Source organism: Lipotes vexillifer, unplaced genomic scaffold (genome assembly GCF_000442215.2).
Source record: "Lipotes vexillifer unplaced genomic scaffold, Lipotes_vexillifer_v1.1 scaffold5, whole genome shotgun sequence".
Classification (NCBI taxonomy): Eukaryota; Metazoa; Chordata; class Mammalia; order Artiodactyla; family Lipotidae; genus Lipotes; species Lipotes vexillifer.
In genome coordinates, this window is record NW_006788592.1 from 1,651,946 (window position 1) to 1,673,078 (window position 21,133).

Sequence of the window (21,133 nt, forward strand, 5' to 3'; positions counted from 1 at the left end):
CTTGACTGGTGGGAAGGGAGGGTCTTTTTAGAAGGATGATGCCTTTCTGTTAAGCTCAAAGATCTCCAACTTGGGCCATACGATGTCTTGCATAATGTGCTGATTTGCATAGATAGAGTCAAGGAAATATATTTCAGAGCAATTTCTTTTTTAGTACCCTAACTTAGTGTAGTTGCTATCTATGTCAATAATGGCTAATACATGATGCAAATGTCACCACTCACCTCCTGCAGAAAAGAGTACCATCTGAATCTATTGGATAATTCTTTAAGAGGGAAATGATACCTCCACTGTGCAATTATGTAATATATTTTAGATAAAAGATAAGCAGAATTGTCTGGATTAATAATCATAACTTATACTAATGTTAATTACAGTGTAACTCCTAGTAAATTTGGGGATTTTTCCACACCCAGAAAATCAGGATAACATCAAAAATTAAAGATGGATGCCAGAGTATCATGTTCACTACTGATAAAGGCTGATTTGAGTATGTGGCTTTACTCTGACAGCAAGTAGGCTTGTTAATACTCAACCGAAGAATCAGACACCTCTGTACCCAGTCCCAGTTAGCACCGTATTGTGTAGGCATGTCCAATTTTCCCAGGGAGAATTCACAGCACGAAGTAGAGAACTCATGTTCTTTGTGAACATTCGTTCCAAGGACTAAGGGCAGAGCTGATCTGACCAGACCAATTTATTCTCCCCACATTTATGAGTAACTTCAACTTCTCAGTGGAGGAGACAATAAAGTAGTAAAAAGAGGCAAAGACTAGATTTAAAGAAAATGATTCCTCATAAGTTTGCAGTTTGGGGAAAGGAAATTACCTTCTATCAGTAGTTCCTAAAAATGGCAGTGTTTTAAAATGTATGAAGAACTTGCTCATATGTAATCTTACATGAAAGTGATAGATCCTCATGTTCAGGCAGGCTGAGTATCTTTATATGCATTGTCTAAATAAGAAAACTGAGGAAATTTTATAAACAGCCTCATGATTGATAAGTGCCAAAACAAAAACCCATTTTATCTGATTCTTAATCCAAAGCGCTTTCATTATGATATATAGTATATGTCTTGGTTTTTTCCCTCAAATTTATCTCACCTCTTTTAAGGAATTCTTTTTTACTTGTGTCTATATATATATATTTTTTAACATCTTTATTGGGGTATAATTTCTTTACAATGGTGTGTTAGTTTCTGCTTTATAACAAAGTGAATCAGTTATACATACACACATGTTCCCATATCTCTTCCCTCTTCGTCTTCCTCGTGTCTATATTTCTTAAGTGCCTACAGAAATGCTGGGGGCAGAGTAGTCATTCAATCGGTGTGTTAGTTCTGCTTTATAACAAAGTGAATCAGTTATACATACACACATGTTCCCATATCTCTTCCCTCTTCGTCTTCCTCGTGTCTATATTTCTTAAGTGCCTACAGAAATGCTGGGGGCAGAGTAGTCATTCAATCAAGATTCATTCAGTGATGCCAGTAGTTTCTCAAGGAAGCAAGTTTAATGTAGACGTTGTCTTTGTAGTAATGTTGTTGGTCTCTCTCAACATGTACTTTTACTTATAGCCCTTGAACAATTCCAGGCAACAGTTAGGTGCTCGAGAAGTTGTGTTGTCTTTTTTAATGCATTGAATGAACTCTTGAGGTAATTACCTGTAAGTTCCTTTAGTTTACCAAAACAGTGACTTAAGATTATGATAGATCTAAGAGTATGTCACTTTCTTTCAGTTTCTCAATTAATCCAGCTAAAAAACTGCAGGGTTAGTTAAATGAACTCTAGGTTTTTCTAAATTTTTGAAATTCTTTTTGCAGAGAATCATTGCTCAAAATTGCAAACATGGAAGAGCTGGCTTGTTTTTATTTTCATCACAAGTTAATTTCAAGTCTCAGCGCACAAACTTCTTGTTTAGCAAGTAATTCACTTTTATTTCTTTTTGGATTCAAGAACTATTCAAAAGTCCCAAATATTTATTTGCTCCCAAGGCATTGAAGATATTTCTCTATCCATTACTTATTAGTTCCTACTGGCTAAAAAGGGGACCTACATCGTCCAGCCCACTTTGTCTCTCCAAGTCCAAGTCCTGGAGCTTTGCAGTCACTGTATTCATCACCTTCCTCATTCTCATCGTCATCAGCCATTGATGTCACCTTCACATTGTCTCTATCGTTACTTAATCACTTCATCAGTAGCATTATAATCACAATCATCCTTGCTGTATCACCAGTATCATCCATCAGCAGCACCTCATCATTGTTCACATTGCTATGCAGTTGGTATTAATTTTAGCACTAGCACCACACTAACATCACATCATCATTGTTGCTATCACCTGCTTTATAGTCCCTGCCATGAGCACCATCCCAGTAACCATCTTTATAATTAGCAATGGCAGAAGCATCAAGTCTTTTATCTAAACGTGATGCTTAGATCTCATATATCAAAGACAATTGTTTCATATATTTTCTACTTTTCCCACCATAATAATGATTAAAACCTTCACATTAAGATTAACATTTTAAAATAACAAAGGTGAGATATTTAATCATTTTTTTTCAAGATTTTTAGCTCATGTTAGTTGGTGTGTTTACCCACAGGCTTTATAAGAGGACCTCTAATGCTGTAGGAATGATCTCCTTTGGAAAGTCACCTTATGCTATGGGATCAGTAAATCCATAAGCAGATATCTAATATGCAATCCCGTTCTGCCTAACCCTTTGCTAGTTTGGAAAAACTAAAGATATTAATATAAAATCAATCCTCTTGCCTTAAAAGAGCTGACATGAGTTCCTCAAACAAAAACCAACAGGCAAAATTCTGCCACTATTTATAGAAGACCAGTTATGTTCCAGAAACTGCACAAATGGTTGTATGGGATATGGGATGAGTACAGTTGTTGCATGGGATATTGTACTTGCAATTTGAGAGTCACACACTGTCCTGTACTGTTATGCTTGTACTACCTTCTTTAATAGGCTTCGATCTCCTGAAGGGAGATCTCTGTGTCTCTAAAGCACTTAGCACAGAAGGTCTCTGATAGTAACAACTCATTATGTTTTTTGTTGAATGAATGCTGTTGGGATGAATTATTTAACAAAACCAACAAGAGGGCTTCTACAACCTAACTTATGACCCCTGAGAGTTATAACAACTTACATAATAGATATTTAACTTTAGCTATTGGGGAAATGTATAAAATTAATTTTAAACCTTGTCCATAGATTTTAAGATATGATGTCTATTGTGAAGCACTCTAAGCTGAGGAAAAAATATTCAGGGCAAAGAGCATTGATTATCAATTAATGAAATGTTTCCTTGAAATGAAAATTGAAGTGCCGCCTTATCGGAACTTCCTGGGAACAGCAGTCCACAGGAGACTCTCTAGATCCCCAAATATCGATCCCACTCACACCCTTTTTTGAATATGACCTCATCTTCTTTTTTCCTGATATAGTTGAGGAAACCAGGAACAAAGAGCTCTGCTTCAACTCAGGAAACTTGATTTTGGAAAAACCTTGGAAGAATCCACAACCTCTTTCACCTTTCATGGTCCTTCATTATTCCAGAAACTATGGGACTTCTGTTCCATTTTCCCTTCTTTCGTTTCATGCTTTTCACTCATACGTAAACAGAATGAATTCCTTGAAAAGGAGTTTTTGAAAATCTCCACACCGCTTCTAAACTCTTAAAAGTTAATCTATAGATTCAGAGATTTCCAAGTTATTGGTCTTTCTTCTTTCTTCACCTTTATTCCAGTTTCTTTGTATCTGTACTCCAACTTCTGTTACTATCATTTTAGTCTGTTAGGTCAACATCCCAGGTTGGAATATATTGTGTTGTAAGAAATGATGGTAGCACTGAGATACAAGGGAAGGACATAGTTTGAAAAAATATTTACTGCAGAAAGCATATATGTTTAAATGTTTCAGCTGTATATTATGAATAAAAACAACAAAATTTGAATAAAAGAATGAAGAACTGGACAATATGACGTGCTTTAAAGGACCTAGATTAAACACAGGAGATAATAAAACAGGAGAGACTTATGTAAAGGAAACATTAAAGAAGCTAAAAATTGACTAAAAGGATTAAAATGAGCATTAGAAATGGGAGATCCAGAATCAATCAATCAAGGAAAATAAATGATGCGAATGGCAAGCTTCTGAAGCTCCCATAAAATAAAGGAGAAAAATACTAAATAAACAAATAGTAAGAAAATGGCACTGAGACAATAAAGAGGTGTAGTAATGGAGTAACAGGGAACAGAACCTCAGTAGATGAAAAATATGTGTTTCAAGAGGAGAATATGGACGTTCCTGGTGGTCCAGTGGTAAAGAATCACTTTGCAATGCAGGGGACGTGGGTTCGATCCCTAGTCAGGAAACTAATCTCGTGTGCCACAACTATTGAGCTTGTGAGCCTCAAGGAGAAAGCCCGCGGGCTGCAGCTACAGAGCCCATGCTCCTGGAGCCCATGCGTCACAACTAGAGAGAAACCTGACCGCCGCAATGAAGAGACCGTGTGCCACAACAGAAAGATCCTGCATGCCGCAACAAAGATCCCATGTGCCACAACTAAGACCCGATGCAGCCAAATAAATAAATAAATAAAATAAGGAAAATAAATGAATAAAATAAATAAATATTTTTTTAAAAACCTGGATTGTATTATTTAAAAAAAAAGAGGAGAATATATGATATTCACAAAATTTTAGAAAATGAGAATTAGAGTAAAGTAGAATGAAACTTCTCCTTAGCTGAAAAGTACTGTCTCTAAATCTCAGGTACCCTTTTGAGAGATTAATGTAAAATAAGCAACATGGCTATAGACTGAATGTCTGTGCCCCTTCCCCCCCAGTTGGTATGTTAAAATCCTAACCCCCAATGTTATTTAGGAGATGAGGTTTTGGGAAGGTAATTAGGTCATGAGGACAGAGCCCTCATGAGTGGGATTGGTACCCTGATAAAAGAGATGCCAGAGAGCTCCCTTGTCTCTTCCACCATGTGAGGACACAGAACCAGGAAGCCGGCCCTCACCAGACACTAAAGATCTGCTGGCACCTTGATCTTGGACTTCCCAGCCTCTAGAACTGTGAGAAATAAAATCGTATTGTTTATTAGTCACCCAGTCTTATAGAGTATTCTGTTGCAACAGCCCAAACTGACTAAGACAAACACCTAGGAATAGCCTAAAGAAGATTATTTTGAAGATTAAGAATAAAGAAATTCACCTGCAATCACTCAGGCCAGGGAATGGAGTGAGAATGGGGAGGATTATACACTGTGGAAGAAAAACTAAATTTGCTAAAGAGCAAAGCCTTTGTCTCCATAAATTTAAACTCCAGAGACAATAGAACAACCCTGAGTGAGTTTTTATACCCAACTAAGCTTTACTTCATCTGGGAAAAAAAATTTTTTTAAATACAAGGAATAAAAAAGATGAAAAACATATTCTTCCTTGAAAACTATACTCAAGGCAAATTCAAGGCAAAACAGAAATAACAACAAAATACTACCACAACATCCACAACCAAAAGAGGAATGGAGATTTGTGGTATAAATTGACGTCTGAGTACTAAATCTAAAAATCGTGAACCAATTATAAATTATCATTTTAAATATGACCCGACATAACTACTAGGTTTCATTTATTCTGCAAACATTAAGTGCCTACTATTCTGGTAGCTAGGACCCTGCCCTTAAGGAATTTATTTCATAGTTTGGAGGTGTATTGAACAAACTGTAAAAGAAATACGAAAAAATCAAGATATGATAAGCCTGTAACAGAGAAACTGATGTGAAGAATGACTCGATATACTTTAGTTTGGGCTGGCAGTGAAGGCCATCTTTAAAGGTGACTTTAAGCTGAGGCATAAATGTCAAAAAGCTTCTTTCAATGAATCGAACTGTTGCTGCAAGTACCCAAGATAGGAATGAATATACGTCTGAAGAATCAGAAGAAAGCAAGTGTGGCTGAAACATAGTAATCAAAGCAGAGCCTAACCAGGGGATCATACTTGTATCCTCATTTCCCAGTATAGTCCCATTTTGTACATGTTGTCTTAATTTTAATAGCACCCTTGTTTATATTCAGTAGTGACCTACTTTAGACAATATATGATATTGATACCCTGAAAAGGGTATGCAATGGAATCTGAAAGGTATACAAGCTTATCAACAAAACTGTTGACTCCCTCCTTACTTTTTCCCGAGGTTTAATTTCATTTCAGCAATAGATCAAAGAGGAACGGAATTGTAACAGAGATGCTCAAAAACTTTAGTTTATTTATAGTACCTATGACTAAGGTCAGTGGGAGTGCTGTTAAAGCCCCAGTTAACCTATAAATTACATTCTTTTCCTCTTTATCTTTTTTTTTTTTTTTCTGGTGCAGAACCTCTATCAACTTTTCTTATACCTTCCTCTAAAGTATAGATAAATAGACCATGTTTTGATCCACCTTGAATTTGCATGTGGCTTTTCTACTTATTGCAGAAATATCATTATTCAGGCACTCCATCACCAAGGCAACGAGATGTGGAGCATGAGTAGTTCAACCTTTGCAGATAACTGAGATTTAATTGGTCAGTCTCCACTCTGTGGTGAGAAGAATGTAAGCATTCTGCAATTCCTTATTATATTTTAGCTCTTTTACAGTATGTTGCAGAAGAGTACATTTCCCCATGAATCTACTTTTTAGTTTTTTCTACACCAACTCATGTGGATGTGTTTTCCCTGTCCAAAACAGCAATGTTCCTTTCTGATCGATACCGTGTACCTAACAGAAATGCTGTCAGTATATGTAAACCTGGGTAAGGGATTTGGATTTCATTCTGAGTGTCATAGGAAGATGATGGCAAATTGAAAACACAGAAATGATGTGACCTGATGATGAGTCTGTCATCAGTCAGAGTCATCACCAGAGGGAACAATTACAGGGTTGTAGCAATATTCCATTTGAAAGATAACTGTGGTTTTGAGTAGGATGGGGCATTAGAGTTGGAAAGAAATGGATGAATTCAAGATATACTTTGAAGGTATAGGTAACAAGATTTGCTAATGCATTGGCTGTGGGAAGAAAGATCATGTAAAGTAAAAACCAAGGATATATCCTTCATTTTGCCTAGCTATTTGGGTGGAAAGTGTGACCACTTATTTATATGGGGAGGAAAAATTGATGAAAAAAGGGTGCTAGGTATCTCAAGAGTACAATTTTGGACTCATGTTTAGGATGCCCATAAAATAACCAATAGAGTTAAAGGATACACCAGCATGACATAAAAAGACAGGTTAAAAGTTTTGGAGTCAGCAATGTCAAGACATTATTACAAAACCCTCAAACTGAATGGAATTACATATGGAGAGAATGCAGCTGGAGATGAGAGGGGATCCCAGGACTGAGCCATGGGGTATTCCAGTGTTTAGAGGGTTTAGTAAAATAGATGAGCTAGCAAAATCTCCCAGGCCACAAGTAGTTGAGAGATACACACATGACTATAGACACTACAGAGAAATAGAGACATAAACCTTGTTCTCCTGACTACAGTGTTTGGTTTAAGAGAGAGAGAAGAAATAGTCATGACTCTAGCAAGATTATTAAAAGATTTTTTAAAAGAAATTTTTCTTACTGGAATTTTCAGAAAAGATTATTCTCTCTAGTCTGTAAAGCTATGAGGATATAAACCCAGATTTCCAGAAATAATCAAGGTGCCAGCTTCATGGAGGAAGCTGGAAATAAAACTATTTATATTTATGTTAATTATTCATTTAACTAATCATTGTATACCACTCAATAACACCTGAAAAATTACAATTTTATTTCCTGTCTGTCTTTACTAAAATAGAAGCCTCTGGAGACAAAGACTTTGATTTGCTCCTGTATTTCTAGCACCTAGAATGGTGCCTGGCACACAGTGGATGCTCAGTAAATATTGTGAACAAATGTGATATTCATATATTGTCCAGAATAAAGAAGCTTCTTCAAAAATATTTTTAATTAAATGAACCAACCTACCATTAAGATTCCTTATGCATTACCATCTGTATGACCAGAGAGCATTTCTTCTGTCCAAAATACTCTCCCTATTAGTTTTCCATCTCTGTTTGAATTTCCCTTTCCAAATCCAAGATTAAATTCACATCTGCATCCCAGAGGATATCATCTGTTATTTAGCAATTAGCATAAATTGCCTTTTTGTCTCATCTAAACATAAGCTTTCCAAGCATAAGTACGATAGACATATTCAATGGTCTGCCTCATCCAAATATCTTCTTAAAAACCTAACCCTTCCGTAGCACAGAGAAGGATCAAGCACACGTATCATATATGGGCACGCTCGCAACTAAGTCCTTGCTCTCTGGAGAAGAGACACCTAGACAAAAGTCCTTCAGTCTGTGTTTTGTCCAGCAACCATCAGATTTTCTCTGAAGAGAGAATTTAAACTGAAAGACTGTGACGCATTCTCCTCTGACCTAACATTTATGTGAAGCCAAGGCTGGAATCAGTACCATTATAAGGCAAAATTACGTACCATCCAGTGTTACAGGAGAACAAAGTCTATAGTCTAAGCGCATAGAGAGAGACTGAGGCTATATAGAGAGCTGTTTATTTTATTCCAAGTAATTTTCCTGTTCTTGGAAGGCTGATTTATACATTTTTCTGCCCTTGGGTTATATAGGATTCTTCTGTATTCCCTTCAATGAATCCCCCACTCTTTGTTTGAACTGAAACCATAGAAACTAAATTATTTCCTTCTAATCTGTCCAGGAGGTTTGCACATAGTAGGGGTTCAATAAATCTATGGCAGTGTGTCTGTCTTCTTTGGTCTACATTTCACCCTCCCGAATAATTAGTTCAGTGTTTGCTCACAAATTTCATTATTATCTGTTTGTTTCTAACTGCATTCACTTCACGCACCAACAGAAGTAATCCCTATCCATGTTTGAGTCACCAGATTGATAATGTTCAGCTTCAACCTGTTGTTTCAGTGGTTGATGATGAAGCATGAATACTAGATTCTACAAGAGCAGATTAAAAATATTTATTTAAAATGTCAATGGAAAAAGACACTTTGAAATGGTCTCTTCGTACAATATGCATCTCCAGATTCCTGCAGTGATGGTGCCACCTTTACTTACACACAAAAGGATTATTTTTAGTAAAGTTGTTTTCCGCAACTTGGGGAAAATATTGCCATCAGTATTCACTAGATTTATTTGCCCAATGAAGTATTTTTTATTTTTATGTTCTTCATCAAAACATCTCTTGTCCTTGCTGGGCTGATGGTCGAGGATCAGAAAGCAATATTCCAGCTGTTCTTAAAATCAGCATTTCTTAGCAAGGTTAAGCAGTGCTTTTTCAAACTCCCCGTGCTATATGCGTCATCTCCTGGTGAGTCAAACCTGTTATGTTAGCGCATCGCACAGAGAAAGGCCAGCAAACTATAAAACTCTGAAAAAGCAGCTTCTCTTCTTGGTCTACCTAAGTTGGCTTGAGATGTGTTTATCTGGACTCCACCTGCAGCTTTAAACTCAATAAGCCTTTTCTTTAAACAGCTGATGCCTCTTTCTTTTTATCTACGGGCTCCTGAACTGCCACTACTTCCCTAACTGAGAAGATTAAAGGGAATGAGGGTTTAGAATCAGATCTTTTTTTTGGAAGAAATCTGCTTGGGTGGGTTCCCCTCTTTAAGGGTTTGCCTTTGACAGAAAGCCCTGAACAGCTGGACAATGACCCTTTTCCTCCCTCACACCTGAGCCCAGACTCTGCCTCTCAGCATTTCTGATGACCACGATTCTAAACCTTAGATATGCTCTCCACTGCACTGGGCTAGCACAAGTCTGAGTGACCGTTTACGGAATGCAGATAAAGAGTATTCCAGGGCTGAGTAACTGGGGAAATGCTGAGCTAAACAACGTTGATGGTTTTCTCACTGCAGAAATTCTTTGTCTTTAAAATGTTAAAGTACATTCTGCATTTTCAGGAGTGAGATAATGAATGCCTGTTTCCCAGGTTTATTTGACCATAAAACTCTTTATTTGTGTGAAATATCTTGGGAGGCCTCTCTTTAGTGCAGTTCCCAGCCTTGATGTCTTGGACTCCTGACCATGGATTGGTATGGGAATTTGGGTACCTATTTGAGTCTTTAGCATCTTTAGTGTTCCAAGTCCCAAGACCCTCACATCTCCATTCATCTCACACTCATCCTTTATTTAGGTTCAATCATCCAGTCCCACTGACTCTCACCTACATATCATGATTTATGTATTGTTGCTTACATTCCTTCCTTGTAATACCGAAGACCTATTCCTTCCTAATCCTTCTCCATTCAAAATCATCGTATCCCTTTTCTTTCTGATGAAATTCAATTTCTCTTTCAAGGGACAACTCTAATGTTATTGCTTCTGTCCTGGACTCAGGGGATGACAGATTAGAAGAGATCTCAGTAATTATTTTGGTTCAAATATCTTTTAGATGAGAAACATTTAGTAGGGGTACTCTGACTCTAGGTCACAAAGGAAGTGTGTGCTAGAACTAGCATCCTAACTGGACCACATAAAGGGTAAGGCTTCTATGAGCTGTCCAGACTGGGTATGGAATTGTACAGCAGGGAAGAAAGAGGCAGAGTTTGGGCTTTGTCCCCCAAGAAGGAAATGGAATCACATGTTAAGTTCAGCTGAACAACAAATATACAAAACAGAGTTGGATAAGAAAAGCAGCAATGCCCATGGTCAAATCATAGATTGAACAAGTAGAATTCATGGCGTGAGAAGAAGATAAGTTCTAGGTTTTTAGATTAAATCATTCAATCAAGCAAGAGTTGTTCATTGAAGACCCACCAGTACAGTATTCCTCACCATACCACACTCTCTCCCTAATAGGGAATTTGCTAGAACTTTAGGGGAAAATTCATTAGTTCTCAGAGAGATAATCAGGATATAAGATGACAGCCTTACTTCAGCAACAGCAGGGACTGCAGTGTGAATTTTGCTTTGCTAGTTATGGGGATAAACTTCCCTGAGTCATCCTTGTCCTATCATCTGGTCCCTTGTGAACAGAATTAAAAAAAAAAAAAAAACTCTGCAAGTTTCTTTGTTAGTTGTAGTTGAGATCTGCCTTCTCGCCAACAATGACAATATACCACACATTTCAAATAACTGCTTTTTACTCACTCCACAGCCATTTTGACAGAGATGCTGGACTTGTAATACCGAAGACCTATTATTTCATTATGTCTTTGAAATATTTAATAAAATCCACAGTTTTTGAGGTCAACGTCCCTTTGATATGCTTTGCATGTTAGGCCACTTGTCTGTCTTCCTCATTCTTGTAGTTAGGTGCTATTACACATTTCCACTTCAGATCTCACTGATGCTTAAAAATCAACACTTCCAAAGGAGAACTTCTCTTTTTCCATAAACAGGCTTTTCTTTCTACATTTCTATTTTAGGAAATAGTATGGCTATCACCAATAACCCAACATCTGGATTTCATCCTAAACTTAGCCTTTAAAAAAAAACTCCAACTCTAATTAATTAGAATTTCAGATGTGTTGCTTCCTTATCTTAAACCTTTCTTGAATCCTTGCCTCCTTTCTTTCTTTTTTTTTTTTTTGAAGTATGCAGGCCTCTCACTGTTGTGGCCTCTCCTGTTGCGGAGCACAGGCTCCAGACGCGCAGGCTCAGCGGCCATGGCTCACGGGCATGGCTCCGTGGCATGTGGGATCTTCCTGGACCGGGGCACGAACCCATGTCCCCTGCATCGGCAGGCGGACTCTCAACCACTGCGCCACAGGGAAGCCCCCTTGCCTCCTTTCTTGAATGCGTTGCCTCCTTTCTATATCCATGACCGTTATCCAAGCCTTCATCGTTCTAGCCTAAAATACTGTCATGTCCTCTTGAATGATCTCCTTGTTTCAAGCATTTGCTCCCCACTGCTGCTAGGAATAATCTATCGAAAATGCAATAGCACTGTGGCACTTCCATTCTTAGTGTCATATAATAGCTTCCTATCAGCTATGTGGCAAAAGATGTCAAGGATCTTACGATTGCCATCTCTTATTCTTGAATCATCTCTTTCTATACATCATATCAATTTACTAATTATATAGGACCACTTGAAAAGCCCCAATTTTCCATGCCCTTCCACCACATCGATTTTGACTTTTTCTCCTACCTGGAATAAGTTTTCCCCTTTTTCACTCATATTTAAGATTCACTTTATACTTTTGTTCTAATAAATTTCCCTCAGACCACACAGAATAGATTATGTGCCCTTCCTCTAGACCCTACAGCATGTATCTTTTGCTTTATTAATAACTGCCTGGTAGTCAGCCATTTATGTCTGTTCTGAGAGTTCAGTCAGTCTCCAAAACCACCCTCACGTTCAGTGATTTGCTGAAAGGATTCACAGAGTTCAGGTAGGTCATTATACTCAGAGTGATGGTTTATTGCAACAAAAGGATACAGATTAAGATAAGCAATGGGGAAAAGCACATGGCACATTGTACAGAAGAGTTCCAGGCGTGAGCTTCCATTTTTCCTTTCCCAGTGGAGTCATGTACACAGCACTTACTTCTCCCAGCACAGAATATTGCCAAACAGAGACGATTATCCAAACCTTGAAGTCCAGGGTTTTTATTGGAGGTCAGCCACGTAGACACAGGTAACCACCTGCATGGCTGACTTTAGTCTCTCTCCCCTTCAAAGGTGGAGCTGATACCTATAAATCACAGTGTTAATATAGGCTATCTGTCACAGCCAAAGGTCTCCATGTAAACAAAGAGACTCTTATTGGGCAGAATATTATGAAGGCCTAGAAGTTAACTCCCAGGAGCCAGGGACAGACTCCCACACCTTTCTTCAGGTAAGGTTGATCTTTACTCTGCATCTTTCCACTAAAGTACAGTCCCCATAAGAGTAAGGACTATGTCACGTTCATCTCTGAATCCTCATTGTCTACTCATATTCACCCCAGAGTAAAAGCACCGTATATAACTGCAGAATGAATGAATGAGTCAATTAATTTAAAAAATGAATGAAACCTTGAACAACTCTTCAAATCTTTCCACAATTTACTCACCACCACCTTCTAAGACTTAAACTGAACTTACTGAAACTAAATATGTCCCTTTACTCTTATCTCAATAGTCGTCCAATTTCCGTCTTTTTCTGCTCTCTCTTTACAAAAATGAAGTATACACTGTTAACAGATGAAGGGAAACACAATAGTCAAAGGAAGAGACCTAGTTTGCTACCTTCTCCCATGTATCCCAGGTGGACCAACTCCCTGTGGACAGCTGTGTGATGGAACTCTGTAATGGAAGATGGAGAAGAACACCTTCCCTAGAGGTGAGCAGTGAGGTCTCAGGAAAGGAAACATTTCTCCATCTTCCTTGTGTAGGGCTCTCCAAGAAGTGGGCTCAGGAGAGCATTGCCTATCTCATACTGAAATGGAGCATGGCCGTATGGTTCTTCCCCACTGTGTCCTCAGCCTGCCTTCTGTCTGTGGAAAAACTTTAGCCAAATTATAAGTGTAATCAGAGAAGTGAGAAAGTGCAGAAACAAAGGAAAAGAGTCCAACAAGACTAAATAATAGTTTAGTCATTAAGCATAGTCAAGGACCTTTAGCTCCTCTTCAAGAGCTATAGATAATATTCTGAGCCATATCCTGTGAACTGTCTCATAGATACTGAAACCCCTGCCAGGTGGAAGAAGTTAGCTACATGATGACCAGACTGTAGCCATGACATAAGCTGCCACCATTCCGAGAGCTGGCCTCGAAGAAATGGGAACAAACCGACCCTGGAACTGCCGATTAGCTGTACTTAAAGCAATCAAGATGACGCTGGTTAGACCGCTGCATGACCAGTTTCAATTTCGAGCTGACTGTGCTGTTTCTGCATGTAGCCCCCTCGCTTCACCTATGAAAGCTCCTGCCCACTGATTGGCTTTTGAGTGGTGAGCAGCTGGATGCCCACTTTCGGTAACAGTACTATTCCTGTGTCTCTAAGAAGGCTGTGTTGTTTCCAAGTGTTTACTCCATAGATATCTCACTCTATCGTATATATCACCATTAGGAAATGTATTTCTCTGAGTTAATATGCTTTTTTAAAAAATTGCCCTTCTTGTTGTTATACTTAATGCTACTCTCAGTGTACCGTATAGTTACTCCTCAGGTGATCTTTTTTTTTTTTTTTTTTCACATCTTTATGGGAGTATAATTGCTTTACATCAGGTGACCTTTTAAAAATGCAAATCAGTTTACATCAGTACTCTACTTATACCCTACAGTGGATTTCTGTGTCATTTAGAATATAATCAATATTCTTGCTATGGAATACAAGACCATAAATCCTAGTCTCTGACCATCTCTCAATCTCACCTACTCATTCTACTATTTTATTTCTTAGTAGCAACTTATCAACTCCCTAGAATTATCTCATTCATTTATTTGCCTATATTCTACTTTCCTTTGACTAGAATGAAAGCCCCATGAGGTCAGGAACCTTAATGACCTTGCTCATTGATTCAGCCTCAGTACTTAGAAGAGTGGTGGATACATGATATTTATTATCTGTCAACTGTCAATCATTCATATAGAATCATTAATACGTTTTATCAGAAGGTGAGAGAACAACTCACTGAATGGCAACTTCTGTAGGAGGGGTCATGCTCACTGCCATGGGTAAAGCTAAGCATGATGGAACTTTGAGTACCCAGTTTGTGCACTACTACACCAGACTCCTGTAACCAGGGGAGCCTGCAAAAGAATATGAGGGGAGGAAATATAACGACAAACTAATGCTACTTTCACCTTTCCAGCTACCTCTCACTTCAGTGCCCTTCCAGACATCCTTGGCCACCACTCCTGATGCTTCCAGCATCCAGGAATAGAAGAAAATCACATGAAGAATCTTCTTCTCTTTCCAATGTTAATGTCTCATTGGTACTCAGAAATATTGTTTTTAAACACCTTTAGTAACTGCATATTACCTACAAGATAAAGCAAGCCACCTGCAACACTTAATAATATGATTCTAGGGCTTCCCTGGTGGCGCAGTGGTTGAGAGCCCGCCTGCCGATGCAGGGGACGCGGGTTCGTTCCCCGGTCCGGGAGGATCCCATATGCCGCGGAGCGGCTGGGCCCGTGAGCCATGGCCGCTGAGCCTGCGCGTCCGGAGCCTGTGCTCCGCAGCGGGAGAGGCCACAGCAGTGAGAGGCGCGAGTACCGCAAAAATAAATTAATTAATTAATTAAAATAAATAAATAAAAAGTTAAAAAAATAATATGATTCTAAACTATTATTCCTGGCTCAAATGTTGTCACTATTCCCAGTGATCTTATTTACCCAAGGGTTCTTTCAACTACTAAATGGTACTGGTAGCAATCAGGGCATAGAATCAAGTTTCTATGTCTCAAGGAAGAAACAGATAGAACAACAAAGAAGGCCATTCCTCCCCCTCACTGTGACGGGAAAAGGAACAGAATGGACAATCAGTAGAAATCTACCTCATACTCAAAACATCCTTTTTAACAAATGAGGAGAGTGAGATTTTAGCTAGAAAAAAATTAGAGGAAATAATAATTCTAATTAAGTGACAAAGCTGAGTTCTGAATCTGTGTCTACTAGTCCCCAAGGCCCGTACTCTTTCAGGTACATCAGGGTGCCACTTCAAGGGTGAATCCGAATGGAATAAAGGGCATTAAGAGGAATTTTGTGGCCCTGCTAATTAATACTGATATTTAGCAGATCTGTCTTCAGGCCCAGAATATGCATATATAGGACTATGGTAGCTGGGACGCTAGAAAACCTTGTGCTATGTGTTTTACTTATTCTTTATTCAGAGAAGGAGAGCAGAAAGAGGCACCTGACCTTGCACACTGAGAAGGAAACATGCTTGGTTGGTTTCCTGTTTCCAACCTGTAAGGAAAGGGTTGGGAGAGAGCCCGTGGCTCTGGATAGAGAAGCAGCTGTCTCTCTGGGGGAGACGAGCTCTAGTTCAGCCAGGCAGGCAGGCAAGCGGCCCAGAGCTGAGCAAGAGAATCATCCTCCTCCAACTTGCTATTATGGGGCCCTCAAGGGGTTAAGGATGGCAGGTTTTTTGGTTGCTATGTGCAGCCAGAGAACAAGCAAGCAGATCGTTGCTGACAATTCCAGGAGCATCCCCCTTTCATAGGTGAAGAGTGGACTCTACCACAACGCACTCGCTGACGTGCAGCTGATCTCCAGAGTCCAGGCTGTTTCTGTGTGTGATCAATGTAATATTCCACTGCTAAATTTAGGGACCCTGTCTCCTATGACAATGGCACCTCACCATGACTAATTAACAATAAAACTGTGGATGGTGTGACAGGTTTAATTATTTAGTCTCCAAGGTTTTGATTAAGTTAAAACTCTTTACCACAGGACAAAAAACTAATAATACTCAAGTTAAGATTATAAACAATGAGGCCGATACCACAAATCACAAGAGGAAAGGGTCTCATGACCCAGCTTCTCTGTGTGTATATGAGATGAATCATCTGTGTGTGTGTGTGTGTGTGTGTGTCTGTAAAACCCTGAAGATGTCTGTGTACATATATAATGGTAGACATTAGTGTGAGTATGCAAATAATGTGAGTGATGTATATGCACGTGAATTTCTAAAAATGTAAGACCACGTAGAAATATATGTGTACATGACTATTTACATGCATATATGTTTATATATGTGTGAACAACTCTGAAGATTCCTATGTGCATATCCAGCATTGAAGAAGTATGCAAGTATGTGTGTACAACACTGGAGACGCATGTGTCTATGTAACTCTGGAAATGTAGCTCTGTGGGCACAAAACTGTATTTTATGTATGTCACAGTTGAGATGCAAGTGGGCGCACACAAGTCTGTGTGTGCATGTGTCCACTTTTGAAGAAGGACTATGCTGATCCTGGGGATGTTTTAATATATGTTTCGTGTACATAAAAACTCTGTATAGAAGTATGCAAATAGTGTGTGTATATATGTTACATGCGATTTTTATATATTATGTATATATTCGATATATAATAATATACAGTGTTTTATATATATATATATATACACACACAATGAAAATAGATTATATAATATATATTACAATATAGGTGTGAATATACCACCAGGTATACAGGTATATGCATAAAACATTGTAAGTCCTACATGTTAACCTTGCAAAATCTTTTCCATGTGAATTTATATTCAACTTTAGAATTGTGTGGTATATATGATACTGAAGATATGTGTGACCATGTTCATTATACTAGAGATACATGTATAAACATTTACTACACAGGAAGTGTGCAGAACACTACAAATACATTGTGTTTGCATATAATATTTTTCAATTGTGTGATATATACCTAACATAAAATTTACCATTTTAATAATTTTAAGTTCAGTGTCATTAAGTACATTGACATTGTTGTGCAACCATCACTATGATCCATCTCCAGAGCTTTTTCCTCTTGCAAAACTGAAACGCTCTATCAATTAAACAACTCCCCATTCCCTTCTGCTCTCAGTCCCTGGAGTCAACCATGCTACTTTCTGTCTCTATGACACCCTCAGTACCTCATATGGGTAGAAACATACAGTATTCTCCTTTTGTGACTATCTCATGACACTGGGTTCACCCATGTTGTAGCATATGTCAGAATTTCCTTCCTTTTTAAAGCTGAATAATATTCTATTGTATGTATATACCACATTTTGTCCATTTATTTGTCGATGGACAGTTGGATTTCTTTGACCTTTTGATTATTGGGAGTATGAATGTACAAATATCTATTCATGCCCCTTCTTTCAATTCTTTTGGGTATTTATGCAGAAATGGAGTTGCTGGGTCAAACAGTAATTCTGTTTTTAATTTTTTGAGGAACTGCCATACTGTTTTCCATAGGGACTGTACCATTTTGTATATAAGCTTTTTATGTATGTGTTATCACTGTATAAGAAATACATACAAGTAACTATGCATTTATATTTTTATTAATAGGACTATAGATATAGAATGTGAATGTAAAGCACTAGCTATATAAGTGTATATATAACACTGAAGCTAGATTGCTGAATATATACCATGATATATGTGTGTGTTTTCGTGTGTATAGCAGTGATGTTTTCTAGTGTCATATTTATTTTTATATCGGTTTGCTCATTAACAATTAAATTTTGTATCAGTGACCTTTGCTATATAAAAAAACTACCACAAAACATAGGAGCTTAAAATAATGATAAATAGTTTGTAAACCTGAAACTTTGCCAGTGCTTGGCAGGGACAGCTCTTCCCTGTTCCAAGAAGCATAACCTGGGGTGGCTTCGCTGAAGCTGGAGGATCTGCTTTCATAATGGTTCACTTGCATGGCTGGTAAATTTGTGCTGACTGTAATCTGAAGACCCCCCCCCCCCAACGCGATTGTGGGACATCAGCTTCAGTTCCCCTCCACATGGGTCTCTCCTGGGCTGATTGGACTTCCTTAACACTCCCTTACCACACAGTGGTGACTGTGTCCTAGATGTAAGCATCTCAGGAGAACCTGGTGGAAACTGTTGCTTTTCATGAACCAACTCCGGAGGTCACATGGTGTCACTTCTGCTAACAGATTCAAGGGAGGGAATGCAGACACTAGCTCTTGATGGGAGGAGTGTCTAAGCCTCATTGTGAGTATATGTGGGATGGGAGATATTCTTGTGGCCATTTTTAGAAAATATAATCTGCTACAGTCACAGGTTATTATTTCCAAACAGTTTGAAAGATACATCAATTCATTCCTTCATTCATATAACAAATATTTATTGAATGCATACTGTGTGCCAGCACTGGGAATTAAACAGTAAAGAAAATACACAAAGCCCTTGCCCTGATATTCCAGTGCAAGGAATTAGGGGCAAAATAAATATTTGTCATCTCAGATGATAATAAGAGTTAGGGAGAAATGTAAAGCGCTGTAATGGGGAAAAGGAATGGTGAGGACTGGAGAATTCCTATTTTATACAGGATGGTCTGGGAAATTGTCTCCAATAAGGTGACTTTTGAGCAGACACCCAACAGAAGGGGAGGGAACAAATCTTGAGTATAAAGGCGTCAAAAGGGAGTAGTTCTAAATGGAGACATGGGTAAAGGCCTAGAGGTCTAATCATGCTGGGTATGTTTGAGAAACTGTAAAGAGGCCAGTATGCCTGGAGTGTGAGAAGGAGAGTGGTAGGAAATGAAATCACAGACGTTATGGGTGCCAGGTCATATTGAAAGAGGAGGAAGAGGATATTGTTCTTCCTGTTGCAAAAAAAAAAAGAAAAATCCCCAAAGAAACATACACTGATAACATAATTCTTTTTAGCTGCATTGTCTTTGTTTTGATCACATCCATTCCACAAATGCCAAATACCAAAGAACAAGCCTCTGCATGACAAGTTAGCAGGCATCAGCTGTCATCTAGATCAGTAGGAAGTTGGCCAACTGATGGAAATTACCTCCAACATTGGAGATGAAAATTCAGGTCTCAGAAGGCTATGAGACATCCCTTCTGTCTGAATCTGTTCTCTCTGCCTGCTACATGCCACGGCTGTGCACATAAAAAGCCAGCATATTCATTGACCTGAATGGTTCATAAAGGGGTTGGATTTTCAGGTTTGCAATCATGAAGGGGACTCACTGAAGATTTTGAAGGTTGGTTTGATTGTCCTTCTGCGCATTTCCCTACTCCCCAACCCCATGATAAAACTGGGTGAATCCTTCACCTTGCCGTCATTAACATCAGAAGTAATAGAGAACAAGCTGCAACCCAACCAGCCAAATACCCAGCACACTCTGCTAAGTCACTTGAGGAGCTGCTTTCATGGACAGTTGTTTTCAAACCTGGTTACAGGTTAGAAGCACCTGGGGAGCTTTGCCCACCTCAAAGCTCTGGAATGGGGCCCTGACATGACTTTTTTACCTCCCCAGGTGATTCTAATATGCAGCCATAGTTGGAAAAGCACCACTATGGCCATGATGCTATGACTACTGGATGGTACAGTAGGACTCAGATTTTATTTTGTCTTAAATAATGTTGTACAAAGTAAATGAATATGCCTAGAGATTAAAATCTGTTGAAGTCTGAATTTCCAAATGGTTTCTTTGAAAAGGCATTCTTGGTAAGTGCTAAGTTTAGAAATATCACTGGAAATGTCTGTAACATTCCTTGGCCTATTCATCGCTCCACCCTTTCCTTCCCAAATCCACTCTTCATCTTCTTTGGGAGAGCAAGCAACATCACTTCTTTCTTCTGAGAGTATCTTCTGAATAATCCCGACCCCTTGCAAAATACTTTCATACTTTGGTATTATGAAACACATATATCGATTAACTTAAAACATTTTCTTCCATCTCTTTGCTTTCACTTTTTGTATCCCCACTTTCCTATTTGCATAATAGTTGATTTCTGCAAATGAGACTAATTTGGGCAGAAATGTGTTTAAATTACTTTGGTTGGTTTGGGGTCAATGTGTTAGTGACTAAAAGAAGAGAGACACACAAAAAAACATTTTCTCCATTGAATTTTATATAACCATCCTCCATTACTTGTTTTTATTATTCTCATCCCCACCAGAAATGCATGAGAACTTCTTGAAGAACAACTTGGACCATATTGTATTAAGCTATCATTGTTATTTTTCATCTCACATAGCTCTACAATAATATCCTATTGGATCTCATAATGTGCAAAATGAAGGTTAACTGCCCTGACATCTATCTCCAAGTATGCTCCTAGTCAATGTTGTCACCTTATGCAGAGTTCCAAAACTAGAACTTGTTAAAATTATCATCTATGCAAGTGGTTTTCAAACATTTTCTAAAGGAGATTTTTCGCAAACAATATAATCTTTACCAAGCTAGTAAATAGATAAAAATAAAACATTTCTTTAGGGCTTTGGAGATCAAAGTCTCATTATTTTAGCCTCCTACTTTCTCTCCAGTTACTGTCAGTATTAGTCAGGGTTCTCCAGAGAAATAGAACTCCATAGAATAGAGAGAGTTCTGAATAGAACTGCAGGCTTGAAAGTCCCACAGTCTGCCCTCTTCAAGCTGGAGAAACCAAGAAAAGCTGGTGGTGTAATTTAGTCCGTG